The sequence below is a fragment of the Ostrea edulis genome, chromosome 8, assembly GCF_947568905.1.
Source record: "Ostrea edulis chromosome 8, xbOstEdul1.1, whole genome shotgun sequence".
Taxonomy (NCBI): domain Eukaryota; kingdom Metazoa; phylum Mollusca; class Bivalvia; order Ostreida; family Ostreidae; genus Ostrea; species Ostrea edulis.
The window spans coordinates 27,851,499-27,871,117 of NC_079171.1; the positions used below are offsets into that span (position 1 = coordinate 27,851,499).

The 19,619-nt window shown below is 37.3% G+C and overlaps 1 long non-coding RNA gene across 1 annotated transcript; it reads left to right on the forward strand.

Moving 5' to 3' along the window:
* Positions 1 to 2,123: 2,123 nt before the first annotated feature.
* LOC130049517 (uncharacterized) lies at positions 2,124 to 4,067 on the forward strand. The gene is made up of 3 exons (XR_008798059.1): positions 2,124 to 3,569; positions 3,675 to 3,728; positions 4,007 to 4,067. It is a non-coding gene; the product is annotated as an uncharacterized LOC130049517 (long non-coding RNA).
* The last annotated feature ends 15,552 nt before the right edge of the window (positions 4,068 to 19,619 follow it).

Below are 19,619 nucleotides of genomic sequence, written 5' to 3' on the forward strand. Positions count from 1 at the left end.
AACGATCAGATTCCAGGACCTGACTTCGTGCACGTTTGGCATCTAAGACGGTCTCCGCTTTACTTAAAAGTGGTATGGCTTTTGTAGTGTGAGTGTATATTAGAGTTGAGGACTTTTGAGCTAGGAGTCTGAACTTTTATCTCTGTCCAATACCGCTCCTGTGACGGGGTATGTTTTTCTGGCATATTTTCATTGACAACACTTCTCGATGACCATATTGGCAAACTTCCAAACGTAGAATACTGATAGTTGGACCATGTGATAACAATCCTGCTCACTGACACCCCTACTAATGTGTTCGGAACATATCCCGGTCAACAGGGGATGCTTACTCCTCCTAGACACCTGATCCCACCTCTGGTGTGTCCAGGGGTCCGTGTTTGCCCAACTATCTATTTAGTATTGCTTATAGGAGTTATGAGATTGATCACTGTTCATTATCTTCACCTTGCATCCTTTATCGGTGTTAAGTAGAGCATAAATCAGGACTACCGAGTGAAATCTAATTTGATTGCTTGAATAGCAAATGGTCAGAAATAATTATCGTTATCGTCCCCGTACCCAAATTTGAAAGAATTCAGATTATCGTAAAAAATGAGAGCCATTTCTCTATTTCAAAAAACAAAAATAAAATTTTAATGTTACATAAGGATTGTGTTAAATTTCAATTTGTTAAATTGATTAAACAATGAAATATTGCATACTATTTACCATTTTTACGTAGTAAATGCTAGAGTATGTAAAACTTATACGGTACCAATTTTGATGCACCAGATGCGCATTTCGACAAATAATGTCTGTTCAGTGATGCTCAACCGAAATGTTTGAAATCCGAAATAACTATGAAGTTTTAGAGCTAAATATAGCCGAAAACAGCGTGCCAAAAAAGTGGAGCCAAATTCGTCCAAGGATAAGAGCTATGCATGAGGGAGATAATCCTTTCTACTTGAGAGACTTATCTACCACACCTCACTCCCCTCCGCGGATGAGCTTTCTTGTTCTTCATTAGTTCACCGGCAATGGTGACGTCTCATTATGATTGAAAGTATGTTCCATTTTCGTGTTCGGTTGGCCAAAGCTCAACTTAGTTCACCGGGCCCTGGACAGGCTACGCCGGTAGATATAGATTGATGGAATATTGTTTAACGTCCCTCTCGAGAATATTTCACTCATAATGAGACGTCACCATTGCAGATTCATGATAAGTTGTAGTGAAATAAAATGATGTTCAGGTAGTGTTGATTCAAGTTTGTTCAAGTCATGCCTCCCAAGAGTGAGGTTGGGGACACATCTTTAAAACTTTCATTCCCAATAATAGGAAAGGCATGATTTTTCACATGGATGCACCCTCACATAGTGTAAATTTAAGTTTGTTCAAATCTTGACACCTGGGGTAGGATGGGGTCACAATAGGTCATATTTTTTCACAAGGATGTGTGATTAAAATAAGAAACGCTAATGAAGAACAGGATCGCCGTATTGACTCAGGTAAATGTTGTGGCCCATGGACCTCTTGTATTATATGTAAATATCTTTCTTTAATTTTGCTTCTTAATTTCAAAACAGATAATGGACACAATGAATGACCCGACATAAGTCAGGTACACAAATCAATTTGTCAGTCCAGACGTCAATGACATTGCCACCATCAAGACAAAAACAAGAAATGAAAGAGTGTCCCTCCAGGGAATTGTGCAAAAGGTATATCAATAGGCAAATTTATAATTACTAAATCTGATTACTTAAAACTCCTCAATACATAGAACAAAAGAAAACATAAGGATCAAAACTGAACTGTACCAATATGTAAATAATTGCCTTCATCCAAACCTGCGTATGTTAATGACTGTTCAGTGTTCATCAGTAATTCATAATTTATGTAGGCATAACATACAGAACTTTCTCTCTCTCTTGTTTCATTCAAAATTCAAGTCCAAGTGTCTTGAATATCTTGTACTTTGTTGCATTATTTAAAGCATAAGAAAGACTTTGAAAAGAGAAAACCACACATTTTGGAATTACTGTAAAGAGTATGAAAAAAGCGTAATTTACAGCCCTGAATCAGTATTCTCATTTTTTAAGAACAGCAGATGTGTATACTGAAATTCTCTATGACAAATGTTTTTACCTCACCTGAACTGAAGACTAATACCTGTCTTTGTCATTGACTTAAAGTTTTCACAATTTTATCTTCTCCACATCCACAATGTCAATTTATATCAAACTTGCCACAAAGCACCCTTGGGTAAAGTGGATTCAAGTTTGTTCAATTGAAGGGTCAGACCCTCTGTCAAAGGGACATAATTAAGAATTGGTGAAAATATCCAGGCATCTTTTAAAACTCTTCAGAAGTACCACGTGGCCAGGAAGGATGAGACATCTGAATTAAAGCTTCATTATATAGTGTAAATACTGATTTGTTCAAATCATAACCCTTGGGGAGGGTTATGGCCACACTAAGATATCCAAGTTTTATGAACGATTTTTAGGAAAAGAAAAAAACCACTTTGGTATTTAGAAAGAAAAATAACAAAAACAATACAGATGAATAAATATTTGACACAAATATTGTTCTCCTATATACAGTCAACACCAGTAATAGAAAAGGGTCAATCCTCAAGAAAAGTCGTAACAATCCAAGATGTGTCAGGGGAAATTGATATTAAATTTTGGGGACAGAAAATAACCTTGGATGCATTTGATGAGGGAACAACAATCACAGTATCATGCATCAAAGTAGACCACTATGGGGGACGTTGTTCTCTCAATTCTACACCATCTACAGCAGTTCAGGTATTAGATTGTTAAACTTTACTGTTACATGTACTGATTCATTAATCTATTTTGTATTGCTTGTAGGAGTTATGAGATTGATCACTGTTCGTTATCTTCACCTTGCATTCATTAATCATTTACAATTCACGTTTCATATTCTTATTATATGTATTCGATTCAATTTTAAAAACAAAATTTTGGAAAAGACTATTTTTTTTAACTTTAAACAAAGATTTGCTTCAGATATTAAAATAAAATGTAAATCGTTGTCCTCCTGTCTAAATTTTAACAGGTCAAGGAACACTTTGATACGCTTCAAGTAAGGATATTTTAATGAAAAGAGGGGATGAAAAAAAAATGTTAATTTGCTTTCATTCTAAAGGATTTTTAAAGTAATAAATATCATAGATGAATACTCATATTTATTTTTATTGGTTTTCTGTGGAGAGTAATTTTTTTTTTTGAATATCGAATTTATAAAAATACATTTCCCCCCCTTTACCATGGTTAATTTTATTTCATTACAGTCCGGGAAACTAAAGTGGGGGCTCTCTGCGTCTCCCTGTTCCTCCTCCTGGTGTGGGCACTGCGCACCATACTTAAATGTATGAAAGCGCGGTGCCCCCGCACGCCAGTGAGGAGGAACCAGAGGGATGCAGAGAGCCATCCCATGGAGGAGAGAGAAGAGTCCCCCCCCCCCGCCCCGAGGTTCCAAAGGTCTGGTAAATTTTGAAACTCGGGGACGATCCCGTCCCGCCAGGTCGGCTCCCTCTCCGCCGCAGGCGGGATTGAAGGTAAATATTTTACTTCTAATAAAAGACATTCAAAATCCTTTTCTTATGTTTGTATTAAATTGCCGTATTACGTATAATATTTTATATTCACATTCATTTCTTCAGATCACGAAGGCGGAGGTACACGCCTACAACACCCGCTCAAAGCTTCGTAAATAGGTAAGTGATATATAATCGGCTAACTACTTGTCACGATCTCCAGACTTCTTTTCATCTGATCATTTCTTTAGACAGTGAAATTCAATACATCTGCTTTATACACGACAAGAAAGAAATTACATTGCGTGTGTATAATTAAAATTGTCATCCGTTAATTTACGATAAAGTACCTATCCTCAGATTGAACGAATATACTTTCAGATTTTCATATTAATGCATGCGTGTGCATTCTATTTTGTTCTAACCATAGTCGTTAACACGGTGTATTTTTCTTTCAGATCGAGCGGGGACTGAGTTGTGTATTTTTAGTCATATTAAAACTGATAACAAAACGTGAAATGGATCTTAGTCATTTCTATTTGCCTGAGTAGATTAGTTAACCCGTAGAGTGAATTTAACACATGGCGAAACCCCAGGTGAACTACGTTGTACACAATACAAAGGAATTTGCAACGTCAGGTCGGATGATTTGATATGACACGTAGGGTGGATTTCAGACGTAAAGGTGTTTGTTCGCTGATAATAAGGTTCAGTGATTTGAAGTGACTTTCATAGTATACTCCACAAAAAAGACGATCAATACGATTACAGCAAAAAGTCATATACCTTAATCACGGATATGTTCACCCCCTCACGCATTAGTATTCCCCTTTTGATCACGTGTCCCCATTGTTTACCCCCCACCCTTTGATCTATTGTTCAACCCTCACGTCTTCCCCCTTTTGTTCACTCTCCCGCGTATTCCCTTTGAATGTACTCATTGTTTACCCCCACCCTTTGATCTATTGCTCAACCCCCACGTCTTCCCCTTTTGATCCATTGTCCCCTCCGATTTTCTCATGTTTATCCCTCACTCTTTGATCTATTGTTCACCCCCATGGTATTCTTCATTCCCCCCATCCTTTCCCCTTTTGATCCATTGTCCCCTTTGTTTACCCCCACCCTTTGATTCTTTGATCTATTGTTTACCTCCACCCTTTGTTCTATTGTTTAAAAGTATGTAATCTGATAACAATAGACATCCCTATAAATAGCCGTCAAGGTCAGTGATTCTATTGTTTACCCCCCATCAATAGACATATATACTACTTTTGTTAGCACTTGTTATGTGGGAAAGTTTTTCTTTTCATGTATATTGTGTTATGAAAAATTGTATATGTATAAACCTTTGTAGGTATATTTTCTTCCTACAATCCTAACTTCACAAGCATGTAAATCTAATAGATGTTTTGTTTGTATTGTGGGAGTGTTTCTTATTTGTTGTGGATATGGACTGGTTACGTGGTGAAAGAGTCCACATGTATATACACTTGTACTACTGTAGGTAGATTTAATGATAGTAGAGATAGAAAATAATGGTTATGTATATTTTTAGCAGCAGTTATCTATAGATAAACAACCTCTGACTGCACAGATGCCAGGGATTGCTGAAGAGGTGATTATTTCAATCTTTGAGTTCCATGCATATTATTCTATATGTTTTAAACTCTTATTTTAATCAATACACACACAACTTTACAATATTCCACTTATAGTAATGAATGTTTTATTTTCAGCCACTGTTGACTACACATCAACATCAGTCAGCCAAAGACTCAGAAAGAAGTACTCCCATGCTGACCATTCTCACAACTGCCCAAAATTGATTAATTTTCAAAAATCGTCTCTATAACCGCACATGTTTGAGAAAAAGTAGAAGAGCAGGAAAGGCTCTACCGAAATGGTAACTTTCATGATCCCGGTGTAGGGTTGACACCAAGGCAGGGCCAAACTTGGTATATAGTGATTAGGTGTAAAACACTTAAATAGCATTTTATTTAGTGTTATTGATACTAAATTGAAACTAAATAGATATTTAGATAGAGCAGGTAGTCCTTTACCAAATTGTAAATTTCATGATTCCCGGGGTGGAGGTTCTGACCCCTGTGTGGGACCAAACTTAGTATTCAGTATTTATCTGTAAGTTTGCTGATACTGTATAAAATCTAAATGCGTATATAGGAATAGCAGAAAAGGATGCACAAAACTGATAATTTTACACATCTTGTTTTATACTGTTGCTGAACATTAGAATTTAACTTAGATATTCAGAACATTAAAAACAAATTCTAGATTACATAGCCCTCTGGAGTAGTGATACTTTTGCACTAGTACTAAGGTGACCGATAACGCCCTTGGGCCTCTTGTTTCTGGGAAAACAGTTCTACTGTTGGAGGTGGAGACTTTGCGGCAATGGTTTTAGAAATCTGCCGAGGGTCTGCTGCTGATAATTCTGCAGGATGATGCATCCCTCTATCAGACTCCAAACGCATTTTTAGAGCTCTTTCAAAATGTTAGTCAATATGGTCATATCTCTTGTTTTGCTTTCTCTCTATAGTGGACCACCTCCCCGACTTCGTTAAAAACGTCCTTTGATATCTAAAATATCAAATATAAATCAAAGACTAAGTGACCAGTTGTGTGCAAAGGTAAAGCTAAAACACGAGTTCTTTCCTAGATCCGGAACGTAGTGCTTCTCCATCAAACACGGTCACCCTCCAAGACATATTAAAATCATATGATATTTGAAAGCTTTATATTTTTCAGAATGTGAAGGTTTACTTGTTAGAACCAATTGAGAGCAGGCCAATGAAGACACACTTTGGAGACATGGAGAAATTTTTCACGGATGGGAAGATCTCATCGATTAGTTCATTCCGTGAGAATGACATAAAGAAGATGACGATGCATAAAAAGTATAAAATATCTAAAATATAAGAGAGCATGTATGGATTCGAGATGAAAAGACTCGGTGGTAAGAAATCTTTATATATTTCAAATAAATTATTATTACACCGACTTTGGGTGTACTTACTAACTTTCGTACTGTCACTTGGATAATAGTTAAGTTGGGAAGACCACGAGTTTAAACAAATGACATACAGCCAACAAAATACAAATGTTTTCAAATTAATTTATTATTGATATACCTGTATTAGTACACAGTTGATGTGACTAAAGCCTGGCAATATTTACATAGGGTAAGTCTCATAAGAACTACAACAGTAGAAATCATTATTGGTGACATGAACATAGACCTGTAAAATGACGATTATATTCTTACTCACAGGGATCATGCGCTCACACCTTTCTTGATTAAAATTTCTGAGGAAAACTAGAACTGTTCTTTTGGGGCTATATTTTCAGATCATGGAGACGACATTCGAAATGACGGGGGGGGGGGGGGGGGGGGGGGGAGAGGAAGAATTAGTGTGGGAGTTTTATACTCCATCACTAGTATCTCTTGAAGATGCTGCTTCCATTCACAAAAATCAGCATTGCTCATTGTATGTATAGAATGAGAATTGTATACATCCTTCGGTGACCTCCATAGGCCCTATGAAGGTCATCGAAGTGTGTATACAATTCTCATAGACAAACATCAAAAGTAAATTTTATGATTCTATGATCTTCATTACACTAATTATAACAAAATCACATCATTTACCTGACTCTCCTTACCTTCGCCCTGCTGTTTAACTGATGTATTGGACAACTTGATATAGCCCTATAATCACAATATATATAAGCATGATACAACGTCACAAGACAAAATATTATGGTGTGAAATTTTCAGAGCTATTTCCTCATTCCCATTTAAAAACTAAATAAATTGATCCCGATATTGTGGACCAATCCTACTCGTAATGGAGTTCGGAGACACGATCTCACGATAACAACACCCTTAGGAGAAGGAGCCGCCTTGGAAGACGCAGTGCTGGACACCGTTTCATCAATAAGTGTAAATTTTCAACTAACTAAGCCTTACGCCGACTACGTAAATCTAGTTACGTATAATCTTAGTTTAGCGCAAACCGCGTTTCACGAAACGACGTAAATACATGCGTACGGTACTACTCAACTAAGTTTTCAACTAAGCTTACGTGCTTAGTTACCGCGTCCTGAGCATGCGTACATCATATTTTCGTTTTTTTTCACTTGTCGTCTGGACCAAAGTAATGAATGAAAAGAACGCAAAGAAAATGCACAAGCGGAATTGGGAGGAGACAGAGATGGCCGTGTTAGCAGAGGCAGTAAAAAATTCCTATACCATACTATTTGGGCACTGCATACTAAATCAAACATATCACCCCATAAACAAAATTTGTTTTTATCTAGATCTAGGCCTATATAGGCCTATTCATATATTTTACATCTCATTTTCTACAAAAAGTAGTTGTTTTATTATTTCAAAGGTTATTATATTTTAAGTGCATGTAGGTCGACACGATACATCTACATTGTATATAGATATTAACTATACATTTATACTTTAATTGGATAATTAATGTAGGCTCGTAGGCCTAAATGTGTTTGAACAAATTGAATATGTGTGCATATTTTACAGTTTGGGATTATATACAGGCATGTACCATCGTTTTGCAAAGTGACGGGGGAGGGGGAGGGGGGGGGTGTTGCAGCTGGGACATAAATTAGATGTTGGCTTTCAAATAATCTTTTTATCTTGCGTTATAACGCAAAAACAAAACATGTTTTGTCCTATCTGCAAAATTCTAATTTGGAGGTATGGTGGAGTGGGTGGTGTTGGAATCTTTTGCAGTGATTTCCACAATTTTTTTCTCTCTCGGGTTTCATTTTCTTCAATCGTGGGGTGCTAGAGTCTTCTATTACGAGTGCCTCAAAACATTTTCCTACAAACATCATGTGTGTGTGGGGGGGGGGGGGGGTAGACTTCTTCTATTAATGCTCATGATCATACCTCACTAAATACTTGTTATTCATAAAATCTTCTCATTCACTTACAGTACACAATTTTAAAAAAAATCGAATTGTTACAAAAAGTGGAGTAGCAACGCAGGGTTCCCCCCCCCCCCCCCCCTCCCATTCCTGCCTGATATACATGTACATGATTTTCTTGATTTGATAACAAAAAATATATCTCTGCACGGATTATCCTGCACATCACTTATCACCGAAATTCCTCAAGTATCAAACTGTTACGAAAACTTTTTTTTTTATTTGGAAGAACTTTATTATGAAAGAATTATTTCAATTTTTTTTTAAAATCCCGTCTTAATAAATACATAATATAGTTACATGTATTATATATCTCTTAAGACGGGATATATTTTCAAGATTTAAGATATGCAATGGAAAATAGTAGATCTTCAAGGTATCACACCGGTAATTGTCCAATCAAAATGAACTTCGTCAATTGTAGTTCTATATATTTAAAGAAATATTTTTTTCCTTGCGCGATTTTTCTCATTTCGTCTTCTTCTTTTCTCTTAATTTTTGCACCCCCGATTAGGAAATTTTGTGTAATTTGTAGAAATAACCAAGTGTATACAAAGGAACTATTTGCTGTTGGTAGCTGAGGCTACTTCCTGTGGTGTACTCCGGCTGTTTACACATATGTGAAAAACACGTGGATTTGAGGGTAGTCTTGTTTGCGGGTAATTTATTTTTGAAAATGCCGCGTAGGGTGGTGTTTTTCTGGTGTCGGCAGACGAGATAGGTAACATAGAACGTTTCTGACCGTTATTCGGCATCAATTCTGTAAACTGATTTTTAATGAATTTTTTTCCTCTATAGTAATATATAGTGAAAATAATTACCGGTGTGATACCTTAAAGTAACTGTTCATGAAATATACATTACACTCCCGTAAATCCACCCACCATATGACAGAGATCGAATTGAATCGGGCTCGCTAATCATTTGTCCCAAGTTAGTCAGAGCGGAAGTTTTGAAGAGATTTATAATAGCCTACATATAATACAACAAAGTGAATGTTCCCTTTACGATGGACTACTTGACAAAGAGATTTGGGAATAACACTGTACATTCATCATTCATGTACAGATAGACACTTGTGAAAAATAATCATACAGTAAAGGCAAGCCATAAATTTACTAGTTTTCAAAGGGAAGTAACCCTCATGGCCTTACATATTTATCGTTGTAAACGTCTAAAAGCATCCTGTCTTAAAAGAAAGTGCACCGCCACGGCACATGATACGCCCGTCACATATTGTTAACAGTATAGATTGTACCCATTAAAACATTTTCTTATATCACCTTAATAAAATGTCACAGTGACCTTAAAGTAGGATGCGACACACCTTCTACCTAAGATGCATTAGTTGACCAATTTTGGTGATTCTAGGTCTAATAGTTTTCAAGTTATGAGCCGGACAAGTTTTTGCCATATATGGCCATATCTTCTTAATGAAAAGTCACAGTGACCTGGTTTTAATGTGCGACACACCTTCTACCCAAGATGTATCTACAGACAAAGTTTGATGATTCTAGGCCTTGTAGTATTTAAGTTACGGGTCGGGCACGAAAAAGCTAACAGACGGACGGACAGACGGATATCTTCTTCATGAAAAGTCACAGTGACCTGGTTTTAATGTGCGACACACCTTCTACCCAAGATGTATCTACAGACAAAGTTTGATGATTCTAGGCCTTGTAGTATTTAAGTTACGGGTCGGACACGAAAAAGCTAACAGACGGACGGACATGAACCCCATACCATAATACGTCCCGTCTTAAAACGGGCGTATAAAAATCGATCACGACGCAAAGCTCATTGGTAAAAATTAAATATATATTTACGAACAGCTAACAGTCGGCCATGATTTTTGCTTACGTCGGTACTTGCGTAAAGGGTTCGACCTGACGTAGTGTTTCTACTGGAGTTTTGCGAGATGAGCTGACTTTTACAGTCAACGGCTGACTTTGACACTAGCATATAATATGGAAAACTTTTCGTGACATATCTTTATGAACCGATGCAATGTACAGAAATGGTCAAGTTGTCCAAACTGTATAGAGTTGCTCCAGTTCATTTCCATACTCATACACTTTCTAAAACAGTAAAGTCTATGTTACCTAATATCCCCATAAATGTTTTCAGGTTACCTAACCCAATGCAATTGGTCAGCATCCGGCGCCGTGCGTGAACGCTTGACCATTCTTAACTTCTTCCTGATAACTGTCATTTATTTTATTTTGTCAAATTTGGTATGAAGCATCCACGGGACAAGGGGGTATAAAGTATAAATTTCAGGACTTCTGCACACCTGTGACCTTAAGGATGGAGCAAACATTGACCAATGTTAAAAAAACTTCCTTACATCTGTAAGAAAGTAGAGCTGGAAGGCCTCTACAGAAATCCGGGGTAGACGTTCTGATTCCAGGACGGGGCCAAACTGGGTACTAGTATTTAGTGTTTATGTGTAAACCATTTCAATAGCATATACAGGGGCGGATCCAGGAATTGTGGTTACGGGGGGCGCCACTTTATGAGGCAGTCGGTCGAAGCCCCCGGAAGCTCCTGGATTTTACAGGTTTTATAGAGCTTGAAATATAATTCGTATTTAGTCATTTGTACTATTTTCTATCATTTTTTTATAAGGTGAAATTTATAAAAATGACGCAAATTTTAAGGGGTTTTTGGAAAAAATTAAGTTCTCCCAATACAGTATTTCAAGAAAACAAATGATTTTGATATTTATTTCTCCGGGAGTGGATGAAATTATTGCTTCTGTTATCGGTTAGTACATTTTTCTAAACAAGATACCACGATTTACCTTAATCCCCCCCCCTTACATCCGCAACTGATATATCTTCTTCAATGCTATGCTGTGGGCCTCTTGTTTGTTAAACATTTTAGATGAAATAATTCCAGTTCCATAACCGCCAAGCTCTGTTTTTATATGTCAGTAATGAAACGATTAATCGGAGACTGGAACAAGACTTATGGCTTTCATAACGTACTAGGATTACTTTTCAATATTTACGTATTGCATATTGGATAGAATGAATAGATTTAAAAATTATTTGCTTGATTGACATCAAACTTGGTACACTGATACAGCACAAGGAGTAGATGACCCCTGTTGATTTTAGGTCACATGGTCAATGCACTCTTGACATACGAAGATATTGTCAAGCAAAAGGGTTATCAAGATTTTGAGTGGATAGTATATTACTATGTTCAGTTTGACCTTTGACCATGTGACCTCAAAATCAATAGGAGTCATCTCCTCCTGAATATACACCACTATACTAAGTTTGATGTCTGTCAAGCAAAGGGTTCTCGAGATATTGAGCGGACAGTATATTTCCATGTCTAGTTTGACCCTTCACCATTGATCATGGGACCTCAAAATCAATAGGAGTCACCTTCTCCTGAAGATATACCAGTGTACTAAGTTTGATGTCTGTCAAGCAAAGGGTTCTCAAGATATTGAGCGGACATTATATTCTTAAGTCCAGTTTGACCCTTGACCATGTGACCTCAACATCAATTGGGGTCATCTTCTGATGAAGATGTACTGGTGTACCAAGTTCGATGTCTGTCAAGCAAAGGGTTCTCTAGAAATTGAATGGTCAATATATTCCTATGCCCAGATTGACCTTTGACCACATGACCTCAAAATCAATAGGAGTCATCTACTCCTTAGGATGTACCAGTGTGCTAAGTTTGATGTTTTTCAAGCAAAGGGTTCTCAAGATATTGAGCGGACATTATATTCCTATGTCCAGAGTAGATTGACCCTTGACGTTTTGACCTGAAAAACAATAAGGGTCCTCTTCTACTCATAACCAACCCACATATGAAATATCATTATCATCAAGTGAAATGTTCTCAAGATATTCAACGGACATGTGGTCTACAGACCGAGCGACCGACAGTTGCAAAACAATATGCCCCCTCTTTTTCAAAGGGGGGGGGGGGGGCATTAAAATGGTGACGATGAAGACGTTGCTGCTGTTGAGTTTGATTTTGCATTGTGATGCGTTCAGATATTGAGGAATATGAACGTCTCGAAAAGGAGTCGCCAAATGCACAGATAATTTCAAAACCTTGCCCAAGAATTATTGGAGATGAATCCAATGTTCGGGAAGTGATAGTGCGGAATTGTAAGCAGCAGATTTCCCCGGTATCCTTACAGATGCTTTCTACATCGAAAGGAAAGTTATGTTTTAGTAAGTTTATTTTTCTTTCTAGGTCGCCCGAGTAAAGCCTCTTGTTTGTTATATTTTTAAATTCGTTTTTCCTTTCTTACCATTTTCTTTGTTATATGAAACAGTCTGTTGGAATTCCCATGGGCACGAATTGTGTTCCTTTGTTAGCTGACCTGTTTTTATAGTCATATGAAGCAGAATTTATTCAAAAACTTCTACACGAGAAGAAAAAATCTGTCGCTGTGGCCAGAAATATCGATGACGTTTTGTCTATTAACAATAGCTTTCATTCATATGTCGATTTGATATATCCCTGTGAGCTCGAAATAAAGGACACCACAGAGTCGTCAATTTCTGCTTCATACCTAGATATTTTATTGAAAGTAGACATAACGGCAAACTGACAACTCAACTGTATGACAAACGGGATGATTTCAGCTTCTCCATCGTCAACTGCCCATATTTATGTAGCAATATTCCATTTTTACCTGCATATGGTGTTTATATATCTCAACTGATTCGATATGCAAGACCTTGTTCTGCGTTTAGTCAGTTTTTAAATGAAGGTAAGCTACTTACAAACAAGTTGTTGGTACAGGGGTTTAAACAGTCTTGATTGAAGTCAGCATTTCGCAAGTTCTATGGTCGTTATAACGATCTAGTTCGTCAGTACAACGTCGCATTGGGTCAAATGCTGTCTGACGTGTTTCATACCGATTGTTAAGCCGTTCTTGGCACACTGACGTTGACTGCAGATAACTCCGTTTACCTGATCAGGATATAGGGCTCACGGCGGGTGTGACCGGTCAACAGGGGATGCTTACTCCTCGCAGGCACCTGATCCCATCTCTGGTGTGTCCAGAGGGTCCGTGTGTGCACAACTATCTGCTTTGTATTGCTTATAGGAGTTAAGAGATTGATCACTGTTCGTTATCTTCACCTTGCATGTATGTATGTGTCTTTGTAAAGTATAGGTCACATGTAGATTTAGTATTCAAATGAAATAGTTGTTTAACCGTTATCAGATAGACCCAATTGTATTTGTAATATGCGTATACTCTGCAATATTAGTAATTTACCATCCGATTGAACTTGCTTGCACAATCGGAAGGTATCGGGAATCGGACTCTTCGTATGGATAAAAGTTTTGTGGAGCATTGTGTGAAGAGACTTCCACCTGCATGTCCATATCTGCCACTGAAATCCATCACACCATATCCGCCTCTGGAATCCATCACATCATATCTTAACTGTAATCCATCATATCATATCTGTCACTGGAGTCCATCACATCAATGCCCAGTGGAGAATTACTAGTCCAAAGTATCAATAATGAGATTGTGTATAGTGTGGAATTAAACCATGACATACCGAAATGCACCTGTCCAGACTGGAACCGCAATCATTTGCCGTGTAAACATGTGATTAGCATACTCCATCATTTCCCAGTGTATAGTTGGGAATTCCTTAGTCCTGTTTATACTTATTGTCCTCAAGTCAATCTGTACAAGGACATTATCCATATTAGTGATGTTCCAAAGAATCCGTCAGTGCATCAGCTAAGGGTAACAGAACATTGTGTTGGAGACACTTCAGAACTTGTTGGACCTCCTCAAATTACAAGAGTTACACGTGTGTCTAATAGACGTCCTCGGTGTATTCAGCTGTTTAAGGATATATCATCCACCCTATGCCGTGTTACTGACCAGACAAGTTTGGAACCAGTTGTCCAGAAGCTAAGAGAGGTCAGTAATGTTCTTCCAGACCTTGTGCCAAGGGAAACTGATCCTCCAGTAAGGAGAGTTCAGAAGAATTACAGGCAGTGTTCACGGCAATATCGACAGCTTCCCTCAAGAACGAAGAGACATTAGTGCAAAAGGTGCGTCTCAACAATTTATACTGAAGTATTGAATGTATTAAGTTTCATGTGAAGTAGTGTTGGAGTTAGGATGTAAAACTTATTTCGGTACCAATTTTGATGCACCAGATGTGCATTTCGACAAATAATGTCTATTCAGTGATGCTCAAACGAAATGTTTGAAATCCGAAATAACAATAAATTTGCTAGAGCTATTTAGGGGAAAACGAGATATTAGGTCTTCATTAACTCTGATGATATCGACTATTAAAATTTGAAATGAATAAAACATAACCCTTTTGTTTTTCGTACGTGTCATAAATCATAAAACGAAGTTTATCATTACTAACCATGGGCTATATGCAATTTTCTTATCAGATTGTCAAAGCCAGAGAAAGAAGATACTTTCAAAGAAGACTTCTGAAGACGATGTAGAGGAACAGGAAAATAGGAGAAGTACACAAGAAAATCTGTATATGCAGTTTGACTGCTGATGTTGGAGACCTTGCCTGTTGCAGTAATGCAGTTGTATTTGCATAATGCTTCATACCCAGTTTAGATTTGTATATGAACCCGTCTTTATAGTACATGTACCTACCTGCTCCACACTGGAGAAAATATTAGGAAAAATATTTTAATAGAGTAAATCTTTATATTACAGTATACACAGTAGCAAGATTTGATGGAAAAGAAGCAACAACTTCTGACACGGTTAAGAAAAATGTATACAATATGTAGTTATCAGATCACCGATAAGTTTCAATAAAATCAACAAAGCTGTTTCAATGCACACACGGTAAGAGGTATTCTATAATGAACTATTTTTACAAAAGGGAATTGATGCTATTCATGTTTATTTTTACATTTTGTTCATGATATGATTCCATAATTATTTCAAACATTAAAGGTGACAATATCTAGAGGAATAAACCAGTTGGACATCTCTGTAGGAAAATAGGACCCTTTAAGTTGAGCGATACTTCTTTGCACGATATGAAAGCCATGTTCCCTGATTAATCCTCTGCTTGTACATCAACTTACATTACAGCAATGTTAAATGAAACATTTAGATATCTGTTGCATCTTTGACACACATCCATGTTCAATCTAGAAACATCAATCCTTTATAATCCGTCCTCTGATTCAACTGTAATGACACTAATACCTGTAGATAATTAGAATTCCGGGGAGACCCAAAATACTATTTTTTTTTTAAAGATCAATAAGTCATATATGTACTTTACATATTATTAAACATTTGTACTATTTAGCTCCAACTGCGCGTTGTTGCGTCAGTAAAATGTAAATGATAAACAAGAAATGTTTGCAAAACACATATGCCCCCCATGGTGCAAAATTAAAAAGGATTATACACACACACATCATTTAATTGAGAGTAGTGTCATCAATTCAAAATATTGAGCAGACAATATCTTCCTATGTCAAGAGTGGATTGACCATGTGACCTAAAATCAATAGGGTCATCAACTCCTGAAGATGTACCAGTGTACCAAGTTTAATGTCTGTCAAGCAAAGGGTTCTCAAGATATGGAGCAGACAGTATATTCCAATGTCCAGTTTCACCTTTGACCATGTGATCTGAAAATCAATAGGGGTCGTTTTCTCCTGAAGACGTACCAGTGTACCACGTTTGATGTCTGTCAAGCAAAGGGTTCTCAAGATATTGAACGGACAGTATATTCCTATGTCCACTTTGACCCTTGACCTTTAAACATGTGACCTCAAAATAAATAGGGGTAATTTTCTCCTGAAGATTTACCAGTGTACCAAGTTTGATGTCTGTCAAGCGAAGGGTTCTCAAAATATTGAACGGACAGTATATTCCTGTTTAGTGTGACCCTTGACCTTTGACCTCAAAATCAATAGTGGTCGTCTTCTCCTGAAGTCGTATCAGTGTACCAAGTTTGATGTCTGTCAAGAAAAGGGTTCTCAAGATACTGAGCAGACAGTATATTCCCATGTCAAGTTTGACCCTTGACCATGTGACCTCAAAATCAATAGGGGTCATCTTCTCTTGAAGATGTACCAGTGTATCAAGTTTGATGTCTGTCAAGCAAAGGGTTCTCGAGATATTTGACGGACAGTATATTCCTATGTCCAGTTTGACCCTTGACCTTTGACCTCAAAATCAATGGGGGTCATCTTCTTTTGAAGATGTACTGGCGTACCAAGTTTGATGTCTGTCAAGCAAAGGATTCTCTAGACATTGAATGGTCAGTATATTCCTATGCCCAGTTTGACCCTTGACCATATGACCTCAAAATCAATAGGGGTCATCTACTCCTTAGGATGTACCAGTGTGCCAAGTTTGATGTCTTTCAAGCAAAGGGTTCTCAAGATATTGAGCGGACATTATATTCCTATGTCCAGAATAGATTGACCCTTGACCTTTGACCTGAAAAACAATAGGGATCCTCTTCTACTCATAACTAACCCACATCTGAAATATCATCATCATCAAGTGAATGGTTCTCAAGATATTGAGCGGACAACACATGGTCTACAGACCGACCGACAGGTGCAAAACAATACGCCCCATCTTTTTCAAAGGGGGGCATAATAATGTTCGTGGTACTCATGAAACGTAATTTTAAGAGAGATAACTCTACTTTTATAAAGAATCTACTATATTGTTCTCCTACCATCTGTTATGGAGAAAACAAATGTCGGCCATGGTCCACTGGAGGGAGAGCAGGAGTGGTTGGGAAATTGAGATTGTTTTTAACAAAAGTCTTCTGAATAAGATACCCTATTATGTAAATTTCAGGTAAATGGTCATTTCAGATTATTGTTCAGCAGTGTAAGTTACCTTAATACAGTGGTTCAGTTATATTTCATGAGGTCAAATGAGGAAGCGGAGGTTCCAGATTTTGAAGAGCAATTTAAATTGTTGAAAAACTTGGGAGTGAAAGAGTGAGCACAGATGTAAAACAAGTGACAATAGTTGTGAATTATTTGGGGGATCGGATCGGATCAGCTGGGTCGGGTGCCACCGAAGAAAAGAGTAAATTTTACAACTTTGTGATTCACTGTTAACCAGTGCACATATACCCTCATTGTGGAGGATTTTAAAGACTTAAAATTATATTTATGTAATCCAGTTTGTGAACTTGAAGTTAAATCTTTTTACAATGTGTGTACTTAACTATTAATGTGTGCAATATCGCATCTGGTGCATCAAAATTGGTACCGTACAAGTTTTACATCTACATGTGTTCCTTTACAATGAGTTTAAGCTAAGTATATGTTAAATTCCGATTTTATTTTTATGAAAGTTTTATTTATGCATAAAATAAAAAAAACGCAGCTACTAAGATTCAAATAAATTCGAAATATGCTGCTGTCGTGTAATTTCTGTCTGATCAATATGGAAGTTTACTGATGACGTCATGACTATACATCGAGTGACGTTGACACATGCAAGGAATTTGTTAATGTGTGCCATGCAAATATCGACAAAATGTGGAGTATTTGAAATATATGATATGGAATATATATGTGAAACGCTGAGAATTTATTGATATTATGAAGGTATGTTGATGTCATTCATTGATAATTTTGTTTAACGGGGAAAACATTCCATCTAGTATGTCGATCCGATTTTCCTCTGTCACACACTAAAATAAAACTGCAAAAATAGCACATTATGCCGCATACTTTTAGAGACTTTTTATACATCGTGTGAAAGGTCATACACTAATGTACACAGGAATTACTGATAGAATTGTCTGTTAAGAAAACTGCATAGCGTCAGTGCAAAATGTAAAACATGGGCTAGATGGTTTCGTGTTTAAATGTTTAATAATTATTTCTTAAAGTGGTAGGATTCTATCAGTAATTCTGATATATTATGGGTGCTTTACCGTCATTATCGCCAGTTAGACCAATATTTAAATCCTGCGGTAGTGTGCTACATTCCATTTTCTATCAAGGTACATCCGTGATCTATTTATAACAGCATGCAATAACGTCATACGGAAGCACATGTTTGTCATGTTGTTATGATACAAAATGTTCTCATGTAAACAACCAACATAGTTTTTAAGAGTTGGTAGCTCCCTCTGTGTAGGACACCTTTTAACAAGAGGTACTGTGAGCAATGCTCACCAAGAATACCCCCCGCTTACCCCAATCTCGCAAAGGGTGTTGGTAATAGGTATAAACTACCTCTTTTCTGAGTGTAAAAAACAAATGGCATGACAAACCGAACCATATTGCTACTTCGATGTCCAGTGTGCGTGACCTTTGACCCCAAAATCGATAGGGAACATCTTCATCCCATGGGTAGTCCATATGTATGATATGGTGACTGTAGGTGGAAAGGATAACGCTTTAGAGCCCGGAAACCATATTGCTACTTCGATGTCCAGTGTACTTGACCTTTGGACCCCCAAAATCGATAGAGAACATCTTCATCTCATGGGTATTCCATATGTATGATATGGTGACTGTAGGCGGAAAGGATAACGCTTTAGAGCCCGGAAACCATATTGCTACTTCGATGTCCAGTGCGCTTGACCTTTGGACCCCAAAATCGATAGGGAACATCTTCATCCCATGGGTAGTCCATATATATGATATGGTGACGGTAGGTGGAAAGGATAATGCTGTAGAGCCCAGAGACCATTGCGTCTACAGACGGACGGACAGACAGACGGACAACCCGATTCCAGTATACCCCCCCACAACTTGTTGCTGGGGGTATAAAAATTATGCAGTTTACGTGCATAAATGGAGCATGACATGTCTTAACATACCCGCGTATTTATTGATTCATGTCAGCTCTAAGAACTTTGAAATATACGGTCATTCTTCAAAAGACGATTCACAATAGCACTTCTCACCATAAAATGATGACAAAGATTGCAAATGACAATGCTCGAAAGAATCAATTTCCATCTGATGAAATAGATACAGTTTTTGAAGGAACCCCGAGTACTTTTTCAATGAACAAATATTTCTCCTCTGAAGTTCTTACAATAACTTTACTGTTAATTTGTTTCTGTAATTTCTCTTATTCCACAAAATATC